Here is a 16342-nt window from a genome sequence, read left to right as displayed (position 1 = left end):
AGGGAGGAGGGTTCAGGATGGGGAACACATGTATACCTGTGGTGGATTCATTTTGATATTTGGCAAAACTAATACAATTATGTAAAGTTTAAAAATAAAATAAAATTTAAAAAAAATCTAGGAAGCTTACAATTAGGCAAATTTTATAAGTGAAATTATTTTCTTTTTCCTCCCAGCAAATCTCTGCTTTTCAGGTGTTAACATAATCCACCTACCAGTCAGTCAGTCAGCATATCATGCTTGTCATTTATAGTATGGCACTTCCCAGATAAGAATCCCATTTTCTTTTTTTTTTTTCTTTTTTATCTTACATGGTTTCAGGAGCCACCTGGCAGTCAGGCTGTTGAATTGAATTCAAGGATGCTTTCAGACTAGTGCCATGAAACAGGCAATTCACTGTAGTTCCATAAGGCACATTACTGTCCCTCAGTGAATGATATCTGACAGAAACAGTAAAGAGCGACTTATCTAACATCTAATAAGCATTGCTTTTCCCAGGATGGGCAGAGAAAAGGATGCTGAAGGGAGCCATCGCATGTAAGTCTTAGCATCACTGAGTAATCACAATGAGTACATTGTAAGAAGTCAGTATACGCCCACCAATTGTGGCTGGAAAACCTATACTATGACACCTGTCCTTGAAGAACTTAGGTGAAATTCATTTCAAGTGAAACAGAATAAAAAGCCTAATTCTCTGGAAACTCAGAAAAAGAGGGGTCTCTGTAGGTTGATTAATGATGAAGGAGAAATGGCCCGTGAAACCATGCATGAGACCCAAGTAGATTTCTCTTGGTGAACTTTGTCTCCCCGTCCTATGAATTTACTGAGCCAGAGTTGCTACCAAGCTTTTGCCATGGGAAAAAGTATGTTCATGGGTTTTCTATTTGATTATGGGTGTCATCTCTCAGAAATGCCTACACAAGTGCTACAGTACAAAGACCTTGCATAAGGATAATTAGCTAGTCAGTCAATAGGACTACGGGCCGCTGTTTTCTGTTGGAAACAGACTGAAGCCTCAGTATAAGTAAATAATCTCCTCCTGGGGCAGAGGAAGACTTTTCTAATCCTTAACAGTGTTCTTTGGTTTGATCTAGTCACTAAGTCATATCTGACTCTTGTGACCCTGTAGACTGTAGCCGACCAGGCTCCTCTATGTGTGGGATTTCCTAGGTAAGAACACTGGAGTGGGTTGCCATTCCCTTTGGGACTTAAGTCTCTTAGAGTCGTAAAGTGAGTATGATGGGAAACAATTCCAGATTTTCCACTCGATTCTATATTGTGAAAATTGCTACATCAAATGAACAATGAATTGGTTCATAGCTACTTTAGGGTAGATGGGTAGGAAATGTCATCACAATGGTTATTTCCCAAATTGCAAACCAGTAGAATATTTTTCTTGGAAAATTGAACACATATGTAACTATAACTAGTCTGATGTTTAGTTTTCCATTTTAAAAAAAAGTATGAATAAATGTCTACTATATACAGTGCTTTGTGTGCTAACATCCGTGGAGAATGGTTTTGGGCAGGGTTGACACCATTTTATAAAATGATTATTAAAAGTCTAAATGGGATAAAAATTCAAACAAATACTTTTCCTAAAGTCGTAGATTCAACCTAAAATTAAATCTACAGTTATTCCACTGTGGCTAAAGGTGGTAATCAAAGATTAAATGGATTTGCTTTGCTGAGACTCTCCAGTCACCATCAAAGCACCTCTAATCTCTGGACTGAGGCCTAGTCCTATAATGAAACTGATTTGGTTCTTTTACACTTTTTCCCTTCAACCCTAATAGATTCCTGTGGCTTTTGTGTTGTATTTTCATCATTCTGATCAGATAATTATTCCTATCCCATCTTCCTCATGCTTCTTTGCATCATCTCATTGTTGCAGATTTAAACTTACACACACTCCTTCTTGTCCCCTTCCTACTAATCCTTCCCAGATTAATCCTTCCTACTAATCATTCCACAGGTGAATGGAAGGTGTTGACTATTCGATATGTTTTCTGTATATTGTCAGCTGCTCCAGCTTTTTGCGGCTGAGAAGCATGGAGATACTCATTTAAGTCACTAGGCTTCTGTCACATCACAGTGGGATGGATACCTGGGATCGAGTGGATGCTTAGAGTCATACTGAAAGCTATTTCTCACTGGTGTCAGCAGTAAGGCAGCAAAGAATGCGGTGATATCATTTTCAGAGCATACAGAAAAAGCATCCTCAAAGTGGAACTATTCTCTCAGAAATACCGGGCTTATTAATTTCTAGTTTTCAGGGGCTTGTAATCATGGGGAATGAGCTTGAAGTTTAAAATTCTGTGGTTGTCATTCAATAATACTGGAGATCCAAGATGTCTTCTCAGTCAAAGTCTTTGCAAGCACAAACTATCCTCTCTTGCTAGATGTTCATCAATGTTATTTATTTCTGAGCAATTTGGGATTCAATGAAACATCCTTGAGAGTTAGTCATTAAAAGGAGGACATAGAGTATTATAATAAGGAAAGATGTTCCTGCTGCCTCATTAAAAGTAAACACAATGTGTATTACATTATCTGATTTTTTTTATACACACACAAAACTTGGGTAACAAAGAATGAGATTATTTACACCCAAATATTAGCTGGGGATATCTATAAGTGCTGGGATTACAGAGGATTCTTAAATTTTTCTTTATGGTCATTTTAATTTTTGCAATAAAGGAAAACAGTGGCTGTTATAAATTAAACCACAGACAATTTGGCTTCATATACAGACAGCCCTCAAGGGGATGGCACTTACATTAGAAACAAGCAAACAGAGCAAAACAGAACAAAAAGTCTATATTACAGGAGTAACTTAGAGGTTTCATAATGATCTCCTAGTTCTGAAAGTGAAAATAAGTTCTGACAGATTTCAGATTAGTTTAAGTTCTGACAGATTTCAGATTAGTTTAGTCTTCACTGAGGTTTTCAGTGCTCCCTTTCAGTGTTCCAGCGTGGGTTTTGTTTATGCCTAACACTATTTCCAGATGGTTTGGGAGGAGAAAACAAAGATTTTTTAAGGCAGTGTCATCACATTCGATTCTCATATTTGGAAACAATATTTTATCGTGCCCTTCTTTGATACATACATATATTCCTTTGATATATTTAAAGAATATTTTTTACTTCCTCTTATTCCTTTTTACAATCTTTTTTAAATTATTATTACTTAGTGTTTTTTGATCTCACTCCAAAAGCTTTATGACAGCTGAGTTTAAGTGGTTGCTTCAGGCTACAGAAGTCAAAGATGTAATTGAATTATGCTTCCAGGCTTGGCATACAAAATCAAGAAAAATTTCATTCATTATGATTAATTAATCCAGAAGCACAGTGGTAGTATTATGATTCTATTGTATCTGGAACTTGGCACGTTTTCAACTGACATTTACATGGTAAAGGAGAAAAGGGAATGGTAACTCTGTGCCTGGCAAACTTCTCCATAATAAACAGCCTGGAAAAAAAAAAAAAAGAACAAACAAGAGATCAGGGGAAGAAAAGATGTTACATATTGTACATACAGGCTTGGATGTTTTGAGATTCCTCTCACAATGAATGATATCCTATAAAATGCCATAATATGGGATAATGAATGACTTACACATCAGAGTTACCCAATATCACTTTTATTATATACCTCACTTTATCCTACATAGTGTTATAGTGAAAATTAATCACCATGATAGTGATAGGTACATGTGAACAACAACAAAAACATTTCCAAATGCCTGTTAAAAAATAGGCATGGCTAATGAGAATTGCCTGCTCAAATCCTTTTATATGGATTTCCTTCCTTTGCTGTAATAAACTTTAAAAGTAGATTACCTGGGATTTATGTTATTATCTAGCAGATAGTTGATATAACTAAGGGACCAGCATCAGTTGAGGCGGGACACTTCTCAACAGTGAAGATGATGAAAGACAAGGAAAGAAAGGGAGAGAGACAGAGAAACAGAGGAGAGGGAATGAACCCATTAGCCATGGTGTATTTTGCAAGAACACAAAATAACAATCACAAAATCTCAATGACATACAACAATAATTATGTATTTAACACACATCTGTAGGTCAACTCTGCTGATCTCTACTAGGCTTGCTCACGCAAATGCAAATCAGGGGGTGATCAGTTGCCCTAGGCTGGCTGGGATCTACTGGGCTTCTTGGGTTCAAACCGCAGGTCTATAGGTCAGCCAAGACTCTGTCTCCCATCTCTCTGTGAATAACTGGCTAGCTGAGGAATGTTTGTCTCATGCAAAAGGCAGAGGCCCAAGAGAGAGCAAGCTCCATCACACAACAGCTTCCACTTTAAGTGCCCATGACATCTGTAAACCTTATGAAGGAAGTCGCATATCTGGGCATTAGTAGAATGGGGAAATAGTAGACCCTGGAGACAGAGAAAGAATTGTAACAGTGGCTCCATCATCACAGAAGGTGAAATGGAAAGGGGAGTGAGAGTAAGAGAGACAAGGAAACAAATTCTTTCCTTTAGATCTTCCCTGACCCATAGCCAAGCCAATGAGGAACTCATATTGGTAATGTTCAACTGTTGAAGGTTTTGGGAGAGTCATCATAATTTATTCTGAAGAATTCTTGCTAGTAACATGGTGGTGACTTTGGGGAACACATTCTGTTGTGGGTCATAGTCTCATTTTGGCAGCAACTTTCTCTCCGATATACTGGCATGAAGTTTTTTCTGAGCAGTGTGGGAGAAACTTTCTTTTCTGGGGGCCTGTGGATTTAAATTTGTCATTAATTTTGAATCATGCTGTCATCATGACAGCTCAGGGGCCTACAGATGCAAACATCAGATAATGCAGGTAGGTGTAAGTTAGGTTGCTAGCTCCGAATTGTACTGAGGATAAGTGCTATATATGGATGAGATCCAAAATATACTTCCTATATAAGAAAGCCAGTTAAGACAAAGAGCTCTTTAATTATTCAGGCACATATAGGAATATTGACAAAAGACTGACTTCCATAACTGATTCTATATACATTTTGTGACATTATGCAAAGGAAAGGAAACCCTTTTTATTCCTTGAAGTACCTTATTTTCTATACCTATAAAATGAGATATTTAAAACAAAGAGCAAAACTTAACTATATAACTGAAAGATCTATATACTAAGATATTAAAATCTGTAATTCTGACAAATGTGTGTTCTTCTTACAGGGTTCTACAAAACTTTTGATGCATCTGTATAAGATTTAGACTAAAGTGAGGAAGAGGCCATTTTTCTGTCCCTTTTAGACCATCTCTGCTGATAAACATGGTTGTGAAAATCATATTTCTCTGCAACAGTGTCCACTGTTCACTCTGCGGCTTCCTTGGTGAGAAGTGGTGGTGATGGCAGCCACAGCAGCACTGACTGATCGCTCTCATCTCCCAGTCCCTGCATTGTAGCTTCATGGGTACCCAGAAGCCAAGGCAACAGTGGCAACAGAGTGGGAGCAGGTTCTTGACTCAGGCTCCAGCAGTGTCTCACTGGTAGTAGTAGCTGGTGAACGAATCAGTTTTCTATTATACTGCAATCTCTTCTAAAGACCCAGAGCCTGATCATTCCACACATCTTATACTTTCATAAGAACTCATTTTCTGTATAAATCTTCCTGCTTATAGATACTTGAAGTGACATCTCTTTCCTGAACTGAACCTTGACCAACATGGAAACCTAACTTACACAAATATAAAATAATCAAGAAAAGGATCATATGGGCCAATCTGGTAGGAACAGGCAAATAAATGATCAAACTAATTTTGTACTTCTATTTCCTCTATATACTCATCAACAGATATGTACCTATACCATCAAGAAAAAGGCTATAAAAATTTTAAGATGTAGATAAATGTTGCATTGTTGTTGTCATTGAGTCATTAAGTCATCTCCAACTCTTTGTGACCCAATGAACTGCAGCATGCCAGGCTTCCCCATCCTTTACTATCTCCCTGAGTTTGCTCAAACTCATGTCCATTGAGTCAGTGATACCATCCAACCATCTCATCCTCTGTCACCCCTTTCTCCTCTTGCCCTCAATCTTTAACAGCATCAGGGTCTCTTCCAATGAGTTGTTTCTTTGCATCAGGTGACCAAAGTATTAGCACTTCAGTTTCACCATCAGTCCTTCCAATGAACATTCAGGATTGATTTCCTTCAGGATTGACTGGTTGGATCTCCTTGCAGTCCAAGGGACTCTTAAGAGTCTTCTTCAACACCACAGTTCAAAAGTGTCAACCTTTGGCGCTCAGCTTTCTTTATAGTCCAACTCTCACACCATACATGACCACTGGAAAAACCATAGCTTTGACTAGACGGACCTTTGTTGACAAAATAACGTCTCTGCTTTTTTAACATGCTGTTTAGGTTTGTCTTAGCTTTTCTTCCAAGGAGCGAGTGTCTTTTGAGTTCATGACTGCAGTCACTGTCCACAGTGATTTTGGAGCCCAAGAAAATAAAGTCTGTCACTGTTTCCATTGTTTCCTTATCTACTTGCCATGAAGTAATGGGACCAGATGCCATGATCTTAGTTTTCTGAATATTGAGTTTTAAGCAAACTTTTTCACTGTCCTCTTTCACTTTCATCAAGAGGCTCTTTAGTTCCTCTTTGCTGTCTGCCATTAGAGTGGTATCATCTGCATATCTGAGGTTTTTGATATTTCTCCTGGCAATCTGATTCCAGCTTGTGAGTCATCCAGCCCAGCATTTCCTATACTCTGCATAGAAGTTAAATAAGCAGGGTGACAATATACATCCTTGACTATTCCTTCCCCAATTTTGAACCAGTCCATTGTTCCATATCTAGTTCTAACTGTTGCTTCTTGTCCTGCATACAGGTTTCTTAGGAGGCAGGTAAGGTCGTCTGGTATTCTCATCTCTTCAAGAATATTCCACAGTTAGTTGTGATCCACGCAGTCAAAGGCTTTAGCATAGTCAGGGAAGCAGATTTTTTTTCTAATTCCCATCCTTTTTCTATTATCCTATGGATGTTGGCAATTTGATCTCTGGTTCCTCTGCCTTTTTAAAATCCAGCTTGTACATCTGGAAGGTCTCTTTCACATACTGCTGAAGCCTAGCTTTAAGGATTTTGAACATAGTATTGCTAGCATGTGAAATGAGTGCAATTGTATGGTAATTTGGACATTCGTTAGCATTGCCTTTCTTTGGGATTGGAATGAAAACTGACCTCTTTCAGTTCTGTGGCCACTGCTGAGTTTTCCAAATTTGCTGGCATATTGAGTGCAATACTTTAACAGCATCATCTTTTTTGCTGCATTATAAGAATTCAAATACATAGTAATTAAGGAAACTTCCTCATGATAATATTTTTATGATATTAATATAGTTATAGAAGATAGTCTTTTAACTGAAAATTAAGAATTATAAAATTCATTTGGAATAACTAAGAATAACCAAGATACTCCTGAAGAAGTAGTAGAACAAAGTAAGGGGACTTGCCTTACCAGATATAAATTTATTCTACAGCAATGAAAAATAAGATAAAGGGATATTATTACTTGGGAGAAACTGACAGAACAGAATTGAATGTCTAGGAAGATACTCACAGTATGGAAGCTTCATATATGATAGGGGAGGGAGTGAGGCTCATTTGGGAAATCATGAACTAGTCACTCTAATATGGTGAGAAAACTAGATACAGGAATTTTTTAAAAGCCCTGCTTCACTCTGTACACACACACACACACACACACACACAGAGAGACATACACTTCACTCTGTTCACACACACACACACTTCAAAATAGTTTGGTGATTTATCCATGAATTGCAAAATTTTAAAGCTTTGAGAAGAAAATATAGTAGAATAGCTATAAGATTTCTGAGCAGGGTTGAGTAGGGACTACATTCTTAAACAAGATGCAAAAATTTAAAAAAACATTTTAAAAATATTGGCCTTGCCTTTAACTTCACTTATTCCCTGGAAAATATAGACATCTAGTCAGATGTCTCAGAAACTGGTTCTCCATTATACGTGGGCTTCCCAGGTGGCACTAGTGGTAAAGAACCTGCCTGCCGATGCAGGAGACATAAGAGACGTGGGTTTGATCCCTGGGTTGGGAAGATCCCCTGAGGAGGCGTGGCAACCCGCTGCAGTATTCTTGCTTGGAGAATTCTATTGGAGAGAGGAGCCTGGTGGGCTACCGTCCACAGGGTTGCAAAGAGTCGGACGTGACTGAGGTGACCTAGCATACAAGTGGCAGCAGGTCACACCCAGATGACCGGGACATAACAGGGACAGAGGGTTAAAGACTAAAAAAGTGTCATGTGGACCCCGTTTGTAAATATGAGCACCCACGTGTGTGCCACCTGCTACTATTCCAGAAAAGGCAGGACATGTGGGAGGGATAAAATTCAGCAGATTCTCATCATATCAGGTCTCATTGTAACATCTTGTTATTTTCATTCCCTATTAAATGACCCAAAGTAATAAGGCTTTATGGCTTTTTTTGTTATAAATTCTTTTCAATGAAAACCCTTGAAGAACATATGGCATCTCTAGTTCCTCTAAATGTGAAGCATTTAAAACATAAACATAGGTATTGATTTTTAAAATAACTGGATATCTAAATGTATTTTAATATAAAGTGTTTTAAACTGTAAAAGACTTAGCAGAAGTCTACTGATATCTTAATGGCCTAGAGAAGAAACTGGTGGGAAAAAAATCTTTCTTTTGGAATGATAGTACTATTCTAGGTGTGGTGAAGAGGGAAATAATATGGCAAGATGTATATGTGAAGAAATAAAAATGCGCATGCTTTCAGCCAGAATTCACAGACCAGAATAGTGAAAATCAACTATTTTGGAATGGAAAGCAATTCCTCACTTTTTTATATTATAGCAAAAATTCCTCTAAAGGAAAAGAGAACATTTTAATAAAATGGAGGTCTATCATAACAATTCAGAAATAGGATGACTGATAAAACAAGCTCATGTTTTTTTAAATGTGCTTCTTAAAACTTATAAACCAAACCTCCTATGGACTCTATATCCTTTAACTAGAGTAGTCATTTCTCTTTTCATTTTTAACATTTTTTAAGTTGGGGGACAACTTTCTTTTCCAAAGATTTCTTGACTTATTAAATACAGTGCAAATAAAAAGGAGTAAAGTCTTAAACAGAAGCATCTAAGAGGCTTAACCCAACAATATAAAAGCATATATATCTCAAAATTCATAGACCCAAGTTCCAATGATTAGTACTGAGAACCTTAGGCAAACCTTCCAACTTTCTTATGTTTCGATTTTCTCGTCTGTAAAATGAGGATATTGTATAAAATAATGTTGAAAACAAAACTAAAAATCTAGACAAGCAGAAGGGCAGGTATGAAGCACCAGGGAAGCTGCAGACTCTGAGTATAACAGGAAGTCAGAGTGGAAAAGACAATGAGCGTAACAGAACTTTACTCTTTAAAAGAGACGGGCTATCTATCGAGCTAAAAAGACAGATGACATTCAACATGGGAAAACGTTAAAGTAGTGGAGACTGAGGTGGACACTGACCTGGAAAAAAGGTAAAACCCCAAGTTAGAGAACCGGGGTCTAAGAAATGGGCTACTTTTGCTGAAGGATGTGCACGCTGCTGAAACTGGGGCCAGTGCACCTTGAAGTCCTCCTTCCTCAGGTCTGACATTCGTGTTTGGGATTAGAAGAGCCTGGTCTAAGGGGATGGGAGCAAGGAACACCAGGAAGGTGAGAACAGAAGCTGTGGAACTGGGAACCCAAGTAGCACTGTGATCTTCAAGACATTGGGTTCCCCACTGAAAGTAACCAACAGAAGAATAAGAGATTTCATTAGCACTTCTGTAAAACCAGAAAACAAGTCCTCAACAAGCTGTATGGCTGTCAGCCCAGAAACTTCACTGTAAATCATTTGGAAAGTCGTGTTTGTCAACAGAAAGTTAAAATGCCTTTAGTGTTTGTTGCTTAAATGTCGTCTCGCGTTTTCACCACAGCCTCCCTTCCTGGGGAGAAAATTTCAAATTTGTCGTTATTATCCTCTCTTAGAAGTGGCTCAGGGTGGTTGTTGTATGAGACATAAACCAAAGCACAACAAGCAACTTCCGAAAGTGATGCCAGTGTCGTATATGGAAGCAGCGTGTAAACCACAAAGGGAGGGGAGTAGGCAGCAGACTTGTCAGGTTGCCAGTAAAAGACAATGTCTAAATTCCCATAACCAGATCTGCCTTTAGGATATTTTATGCTTTCCAAATCAGACCTGGGGTTTTCTGGAATGATGAACACTAATACTCTAAGCAACAAAGTCTTCATCCGCACTACTTTGAAATTTGTAACTGAAAATTAATCAGGTCACCCTGTTGAGGATAAGAAGAACATGATTATGTGCTAATGTTGCTCACTTCATACATGGAAAAAAATCCCAGGGCAATTAGGGGTCCTATTGAGCCATTTGTGTTTTTTAATTGTTTATTTAGATTTGATTTTTCTGGACTTAGTTTATATGCTGTTGCTTTCTATGCGAGTTCTATATTGTATCGAAAACCTCTCTGCCAGGTTTTCCATACAATATAGTGTAGTGGAAAGAAGGTTGGGTTCATCTCATCTTTACTTGCAGAGAGCCACGGGGTTGGGCTTTTAATCTTTCTGAGACTCTCTTCAGTCTGTAAGTAAGGAAAATCATACCCATTGCAAAGTTGTGTCATGAGGAATAATGTGAGGGAAACTGCAAGGTCTGCTGCTGCTCAGTTACTTCAGTCGTGTCCGATTCTTTGTGACCCTATGGACTGTAACCCCCCAGAACATGAGATTCTCCAGGCAAGTATACTGGAGTGGGTAGCCATGCACTCCTCCAGGCAATCTTCCTGACCTAGGAATCGAACCCAAGTCTCTTGCATCTCCTGCATTGCAGGTGGATTCTTTACCTGCTGAACCATCCAGGAAATCCATGCAAGGTCTGACTTTTCACATATAGTTTCCTCTTTTGGTCTACAGCTGGCCCCATCCTACTTAGTATGCTGCTGCTGCTGCTAAGTCGCTTCAGTCGTGTCCGACTCTGTGCGACCCCATAGACGAAAGCCCACCAGCCTCCCCCGTCCCTGGGATTCTCCAGGCAAGAACACTGGAGTGGGTTGCCATTTCCTTCTCCAATGCATGAAAGTGAAAAGTGAAAGGGAAGTTGCTCAGTCATGTCGGACTCTTAGGGACCCCATGGACTGCAGCCTACCAGGCTCCTCTGCCCATGGGATTTTCCAGGCAAGAGTACTGGAGTGGGGTATAGTATAGTATTAGTCGCTCAGTTGCATCCAACTTTTTGCGACCCCATGGACTGTAGCCTGCCAGGCTCCTCTGTCCATGGGATCCGCTAGGCAAAAATACTGGAGTGGGTTGCCATTTCCACCCTACTTACTTAACTACATTTTTTTTTACTTCCTTAAAGCTACTAAACCAGGGCTTCCCTGGTGGCTCGGACAGTAAAGAATCTGCCTGCAATGCAGGAGACCCAGATTTTCAATCCCTGGGTCAGGATGATCCCCTGGAGGAGGGCATGGCAACCCACTCCAGTATTCTTGCCTGGAGAATCCCATAGACAATCATTCCTTAACTTGTAGATAGCTCGTGGAATGCATAAAATAGACTTACTGACGTTAGTATATATAACATTCAGTTTCAATTCTACAGATATTTATTGCTTCCCTACTATGTAAAGGGTATAAATTTGAGCAAAAAAATCAGCCTCTTCATTCGTGGGCTCATTGTCCCCTCAGGAAGAAAGGTGAGTGATGCTTTGTTTTTCTCATGTATTTTTCTCTCAACGAAGGCAGTTATGATGAAGTATCTTGTGTCTTTACATTTGGTAAAGTTCAGCCCATCAGTAGTCTTTTCTTTGTATTTTCTGGACATTAAAATGAGATTATGTAATCAATACTTTAAATAATACAATATATGCTGATTTTAAACAAGGCACTGTGATTTTCCATCAAGGCTATTTAAAAATTATATAGAGGCAAAAATGGACAAATGCTTTTGCCAACAGATTATAGCTTGGTAAATGATTTGTTAGGAGTTAAACAAAGGGCTTGGTGATAAGGTGATATAACCCAAACACACTCTCCAGAGGTTAGTTACATTTATCAAATGAAAAATGTGTTTAACCACTAGAATACATGTCAGTCCGTGTGATTCCTCACCTTCAATCAATGTATGGTAAGTCTGGTTAACTATATTTGAGTATATTTTGTCATCTTTGTTCACATGGTTTATAGGCTTATATTTGAACTCAAAGCTGCTACCTTAATTTATTATTGCCAAGCTGGAGGTTTGTCCTGTCCTCTTGTAGAACATTCTCTTTCTACACTATTAATGTCTCTGTCTCATAAACTAAACCTTATTTTCTCTCTTCACTGAGAAGACTTTGTTCTTCAGAAAATAAAAAGAAAGCAGTGACATTTTCCTGGGGGTGTTGTTTAGCACGGACTTTATGGTAGGGCATTTTTACTGATTTTTCCGGGCAGACAAGGGTCATGCTCTCCTTGTGTTAGAGAGGTTACTTGGGAGGGGTGGTCTTCAGCCCTTTGAGTTGCCTGCCTATTTGAGAACCTGCTGAGCATGATTACAAATCACGAGTTGGGCTTGAATTTTCCCAAGCTGGCTGCAGAGACAACTTGTCTAGGCTCTCAGTGAATAGCCACAGCCCACAGAGAATGTGTGCTTACCCAGACCTTTTCCATGGTTTACTCTGAAAATTGGTTCAACCACATGGGAATCTAGTTAGACTCTTGGAATTATAATCTTTGACTGGCATGTAGCCCAAACATTTTAAAATAGGATTTGGAAATCAGATTGGAGCTTAGGAAATAAGCAAAGAATAGAAAGAGTCCTTATCTAAACCTCCTTCAGGTCCATCTGAAATTCACCTTTTAAAGCATGGATTTCCATTACCGCATCATCCATTTTTAAGAGTTGTAAGTAGGAAGCAGAATTTTAGTGACACAAAGTGAAAGATAATGTTTCAGGCCCCATGCAGCTCAGTTTGAAGGTGAAGGTGTATGAGAACTTACACATATATTGCACCCAGCTGTTCAGGAGGATAAATTCCTGTCGAATAAGGTTGATTTTATAGTATACACCTGTGGTATTTCATCCAGGGACCAAAGTCAGTGCTATGGTTGATAAACTGAAGAGTAAAGTTGATAAATAAACTCTATCTTTAGGAATATTCAAGTTATTATATCTATATTTCTGAGTACAAGAGGGAAAAATTAAGACTGAAGCTGTATTTGAAAATGCATTGTTTTTCTTGTTAATGATAAACCATAGTTACTAATAGAAAGAAAAATCTTACCCAGAGTAGAAAGCTAGTAAAAAAAAAACAACTTGCTGTTCAATGAAAAACTTGCCTTTCTAGTTCTAACATTCAGTAGCTGAAAGCAGATCATTGCTATAAAGAAGTATTTACCAATTTTAAAAGGTCTTGGCCCATCATAGCTAGTGTTAGATTTGGAATATAGCTTTTGTTGCCAAGGTGACAAACACTTATAAATATAACACATCTTCTAATGTGCTTTTAACTTGGTATTTTTATGGCTTTTAAATCAGATACCATTAGCAAATATATTAGGTAATTTAGCTGAAAGACCATTTTCCTCTAACACTTTTTGTTACATTTCCCCAGGTATTTCAGTAAATGTCTGTTGTGACATTCTACTCCTGCTAGGCTTCCAATGTAAGGGGATACATAAAGTACATCTGGTAAAGATTAACATATATTACCTTACCTTTTTTGTATTGATCACCAAAAAATGTATAAAAGAGAGTTAAATTTGTAGTCTCCTTGAAAAGCAATCATTGTTCCTACTGTTATTTGGGGCTTTATATCCCCTCCCCCAAGTATCAATCTGGCCTTAATATTCAATTCACAGATGACAGGGGTTTGGGGACAGCATAAGAACTATATATTAACACTCCCCCAAATCCCCACACCTAAATGCTTTTTCTTAGATATCAAAAAAGGAGGCTATGGAGAAAATAATTACAATAGACCATCTGGAGCCTTACTAAATTTGCAAGTCTCAGTTTATTGTTCCAAACAGTAAATTCAACAGCCCAGGCAGGGAAGGAATTAGCTCTAAATGTATTCACTGGATTTTTTTTAAGAGACTTGTGAGGTGGACATACTTGTCACAGCAAAAATAAAATCAGATGAGACATATAGTTTAAGTCCAAATACCCACTTATTGTTACCTTGTCAGAAATTATTTAGATAATTGTTCTTTAATTCATTCATTCTTCTTTCTTTCATTCATTCAACCAACAGACATTTAAGAAGCACCAGCTATTTTTCAAGCATTGGAGAACAGAGATGAACAAATGCTGGCCCTCAGATATATATCAGCAAAGAGGTAGGCAAATAAATGAAGTATTACAACTCTGATAAGTGCTAAGGTAGAGCTCGCACACAAAGGAGTTGAAGATGAGTCCCCAAAATAGAAAGATGCTGCAAATTGTCATGGAGAATCAAGACGGAAAAGAGAAACATTATTTTACTTGAACAGCAAAACTCTTGACACTTAATGTTTTAATAGTAAATCCACAATTACTATTTCCTTACTGTGTGATCCTGAATGCTTCTCTGAGCCTCAGTTATTCCCCCTGTCTAATGTAGATAATTATCCTTGCCACCCGCAAAGCTCACAGAAGACTGTTGATAGGAATAATGGGATACAAGTGGTGTAGCTATTTGAATTCTTTGGAAAACAGATGCTGTGTAAACACACGGCATCCTTATTATTCCAAGCGGTAACATTTTGGATAATTACTGTATAATGCTGCACCTTTGTGTGTGTGTGGTTTGTTTCTTTATAGAAGAGTAAGTGCTAATGCTGAGTTTCTCTAATAACTTTGGAAGCAATTTTAATCCAGCAGACAAAACATAATAATCTTTAGAGTAAGTTAAATCCCTTTGTGTATGAGTAGATTTTGTTATTTACCAAGGTCTTAGACAATTTTACCACAGTTATGAAAAAAAGTGCCTAACAAGCCCAGTTCTCTCTTGTAAGTATCTGAAAGACACTATTGTGGACAGACCAGAATCTTCTTTACAACAGACACAGCTCTGCGTGTGTGTGTGTGTGTGTGTATGCGTGTGTGTGTACTCATGAATGCGTTGTGTGCACGCTTGAGCCTAGGGCTTGCCAGAAAGAGCTGGGAACGAGCTGAGACTGGCTAGCATACCTGAGGCAGCTGTTACACCGTGGCGCCGGGATTCTTCTCTCAGACTCCAGGTTGGCTCCCCTCCTTCTCCTCTGCCACCTCCTCCTCCTCCTCATAGTCTAACTCTCACTGTTTTTCTTCGTCCTTCCTGTGATCTGGTGGAAGATTCCCATGACCTGAGACTGTACTGTAGTCCCGCTGCCAGACAGACATTCCAGGACTGTCTGGCTAATGGAAGAACCTATATTGGTCAGAAAAATGACCCTCCGCATTCTTACCTGTGTCATCTTTTCTTTCGCGCATTCATTCCCCTGATGTTCTCTCTCTTTCTCCCTCTTTTGCTTGCTTTCGCTCTCACCTTGATTTTCATGCTAAGGATTAGCCGTGAATTATTTGCTCTTGGGTCCTAAAACTTGCTTTAGGATTTCTTAACAAGACCTGGCTATCAACTCAACCTGGGATTTGCCAAGGCACTTCAGCCGTTCATTAATAGAAGAGGCAGGCTGGATTAAAGAGCCTGAGCTAATTCCTCCTCTCCCCCAGAAGTAGTGCCGCTCAGTAAGCTTCCTCCAGGAGCCATGAGGTTACATAGTGTGCTAAATACCTGCACAGATTTTAAAAAAGACTATACAGGACACTGCTTTTCAGTTTATTTGGCCTTTCACGGTTTGAGGTAGTTTGTTTTTGGCCATCACTGGAATTAGACAGAACTTGTATAGCCAACCAGGGTGAATTTTCCTAGGGAGAAACGCCAGTAATAAGCTAGTATGGGAAAGGCAAAGAACCCCAGGGCCCTTGACAAAGGTAAAAAAATAGATATCACCACTGGAAAGGCCAAAGATATTAATCCTAAGACATAGTCTCTGGTTACATTTCATGGTTTGGGACCCACTGACAGAAAAGAGCAATTACTTATAGTCATATTTTTTAAAAACTTTGACAAAAATCCCAATCATGGTGGATTAGGTATATTTAATATCTCAATTAATAAGCCTTCTACAATAGTAATATGTCAACTTTGGTTCAAGAAATCTACTCCAGCTGATAGTCATCCAGGAAACATCTTTCATGCCCACATATTAAATTTAATCTGCCACCCCTGTTTTATAAGACTTTGTGTTCATCTGTTGAAGAAAAGATG

Source organism: Bos indicus x Bos taurus, chromosome 4 (genome assembly GCF_003369695.1).
Source record: "Bos indicus x Bos taurus breed Angus x Brahman F1 hybrid chromosome 4, Bos_hybrid_MaternalHap_v2.0, whole genome shotgun sequence".
In the NCBI taxonomy this organism is placed as follows: Eukaryota; Metazoa; Chordata; class Mammalia; order Artiodactyla; family Bovidae; genus Bos; species Bos indicus x Bos taurus.
The sequence above is the reverse complement of the archived record's forward strand: the minus strand, read 5'-3'. Positions refer to the sequence as shown.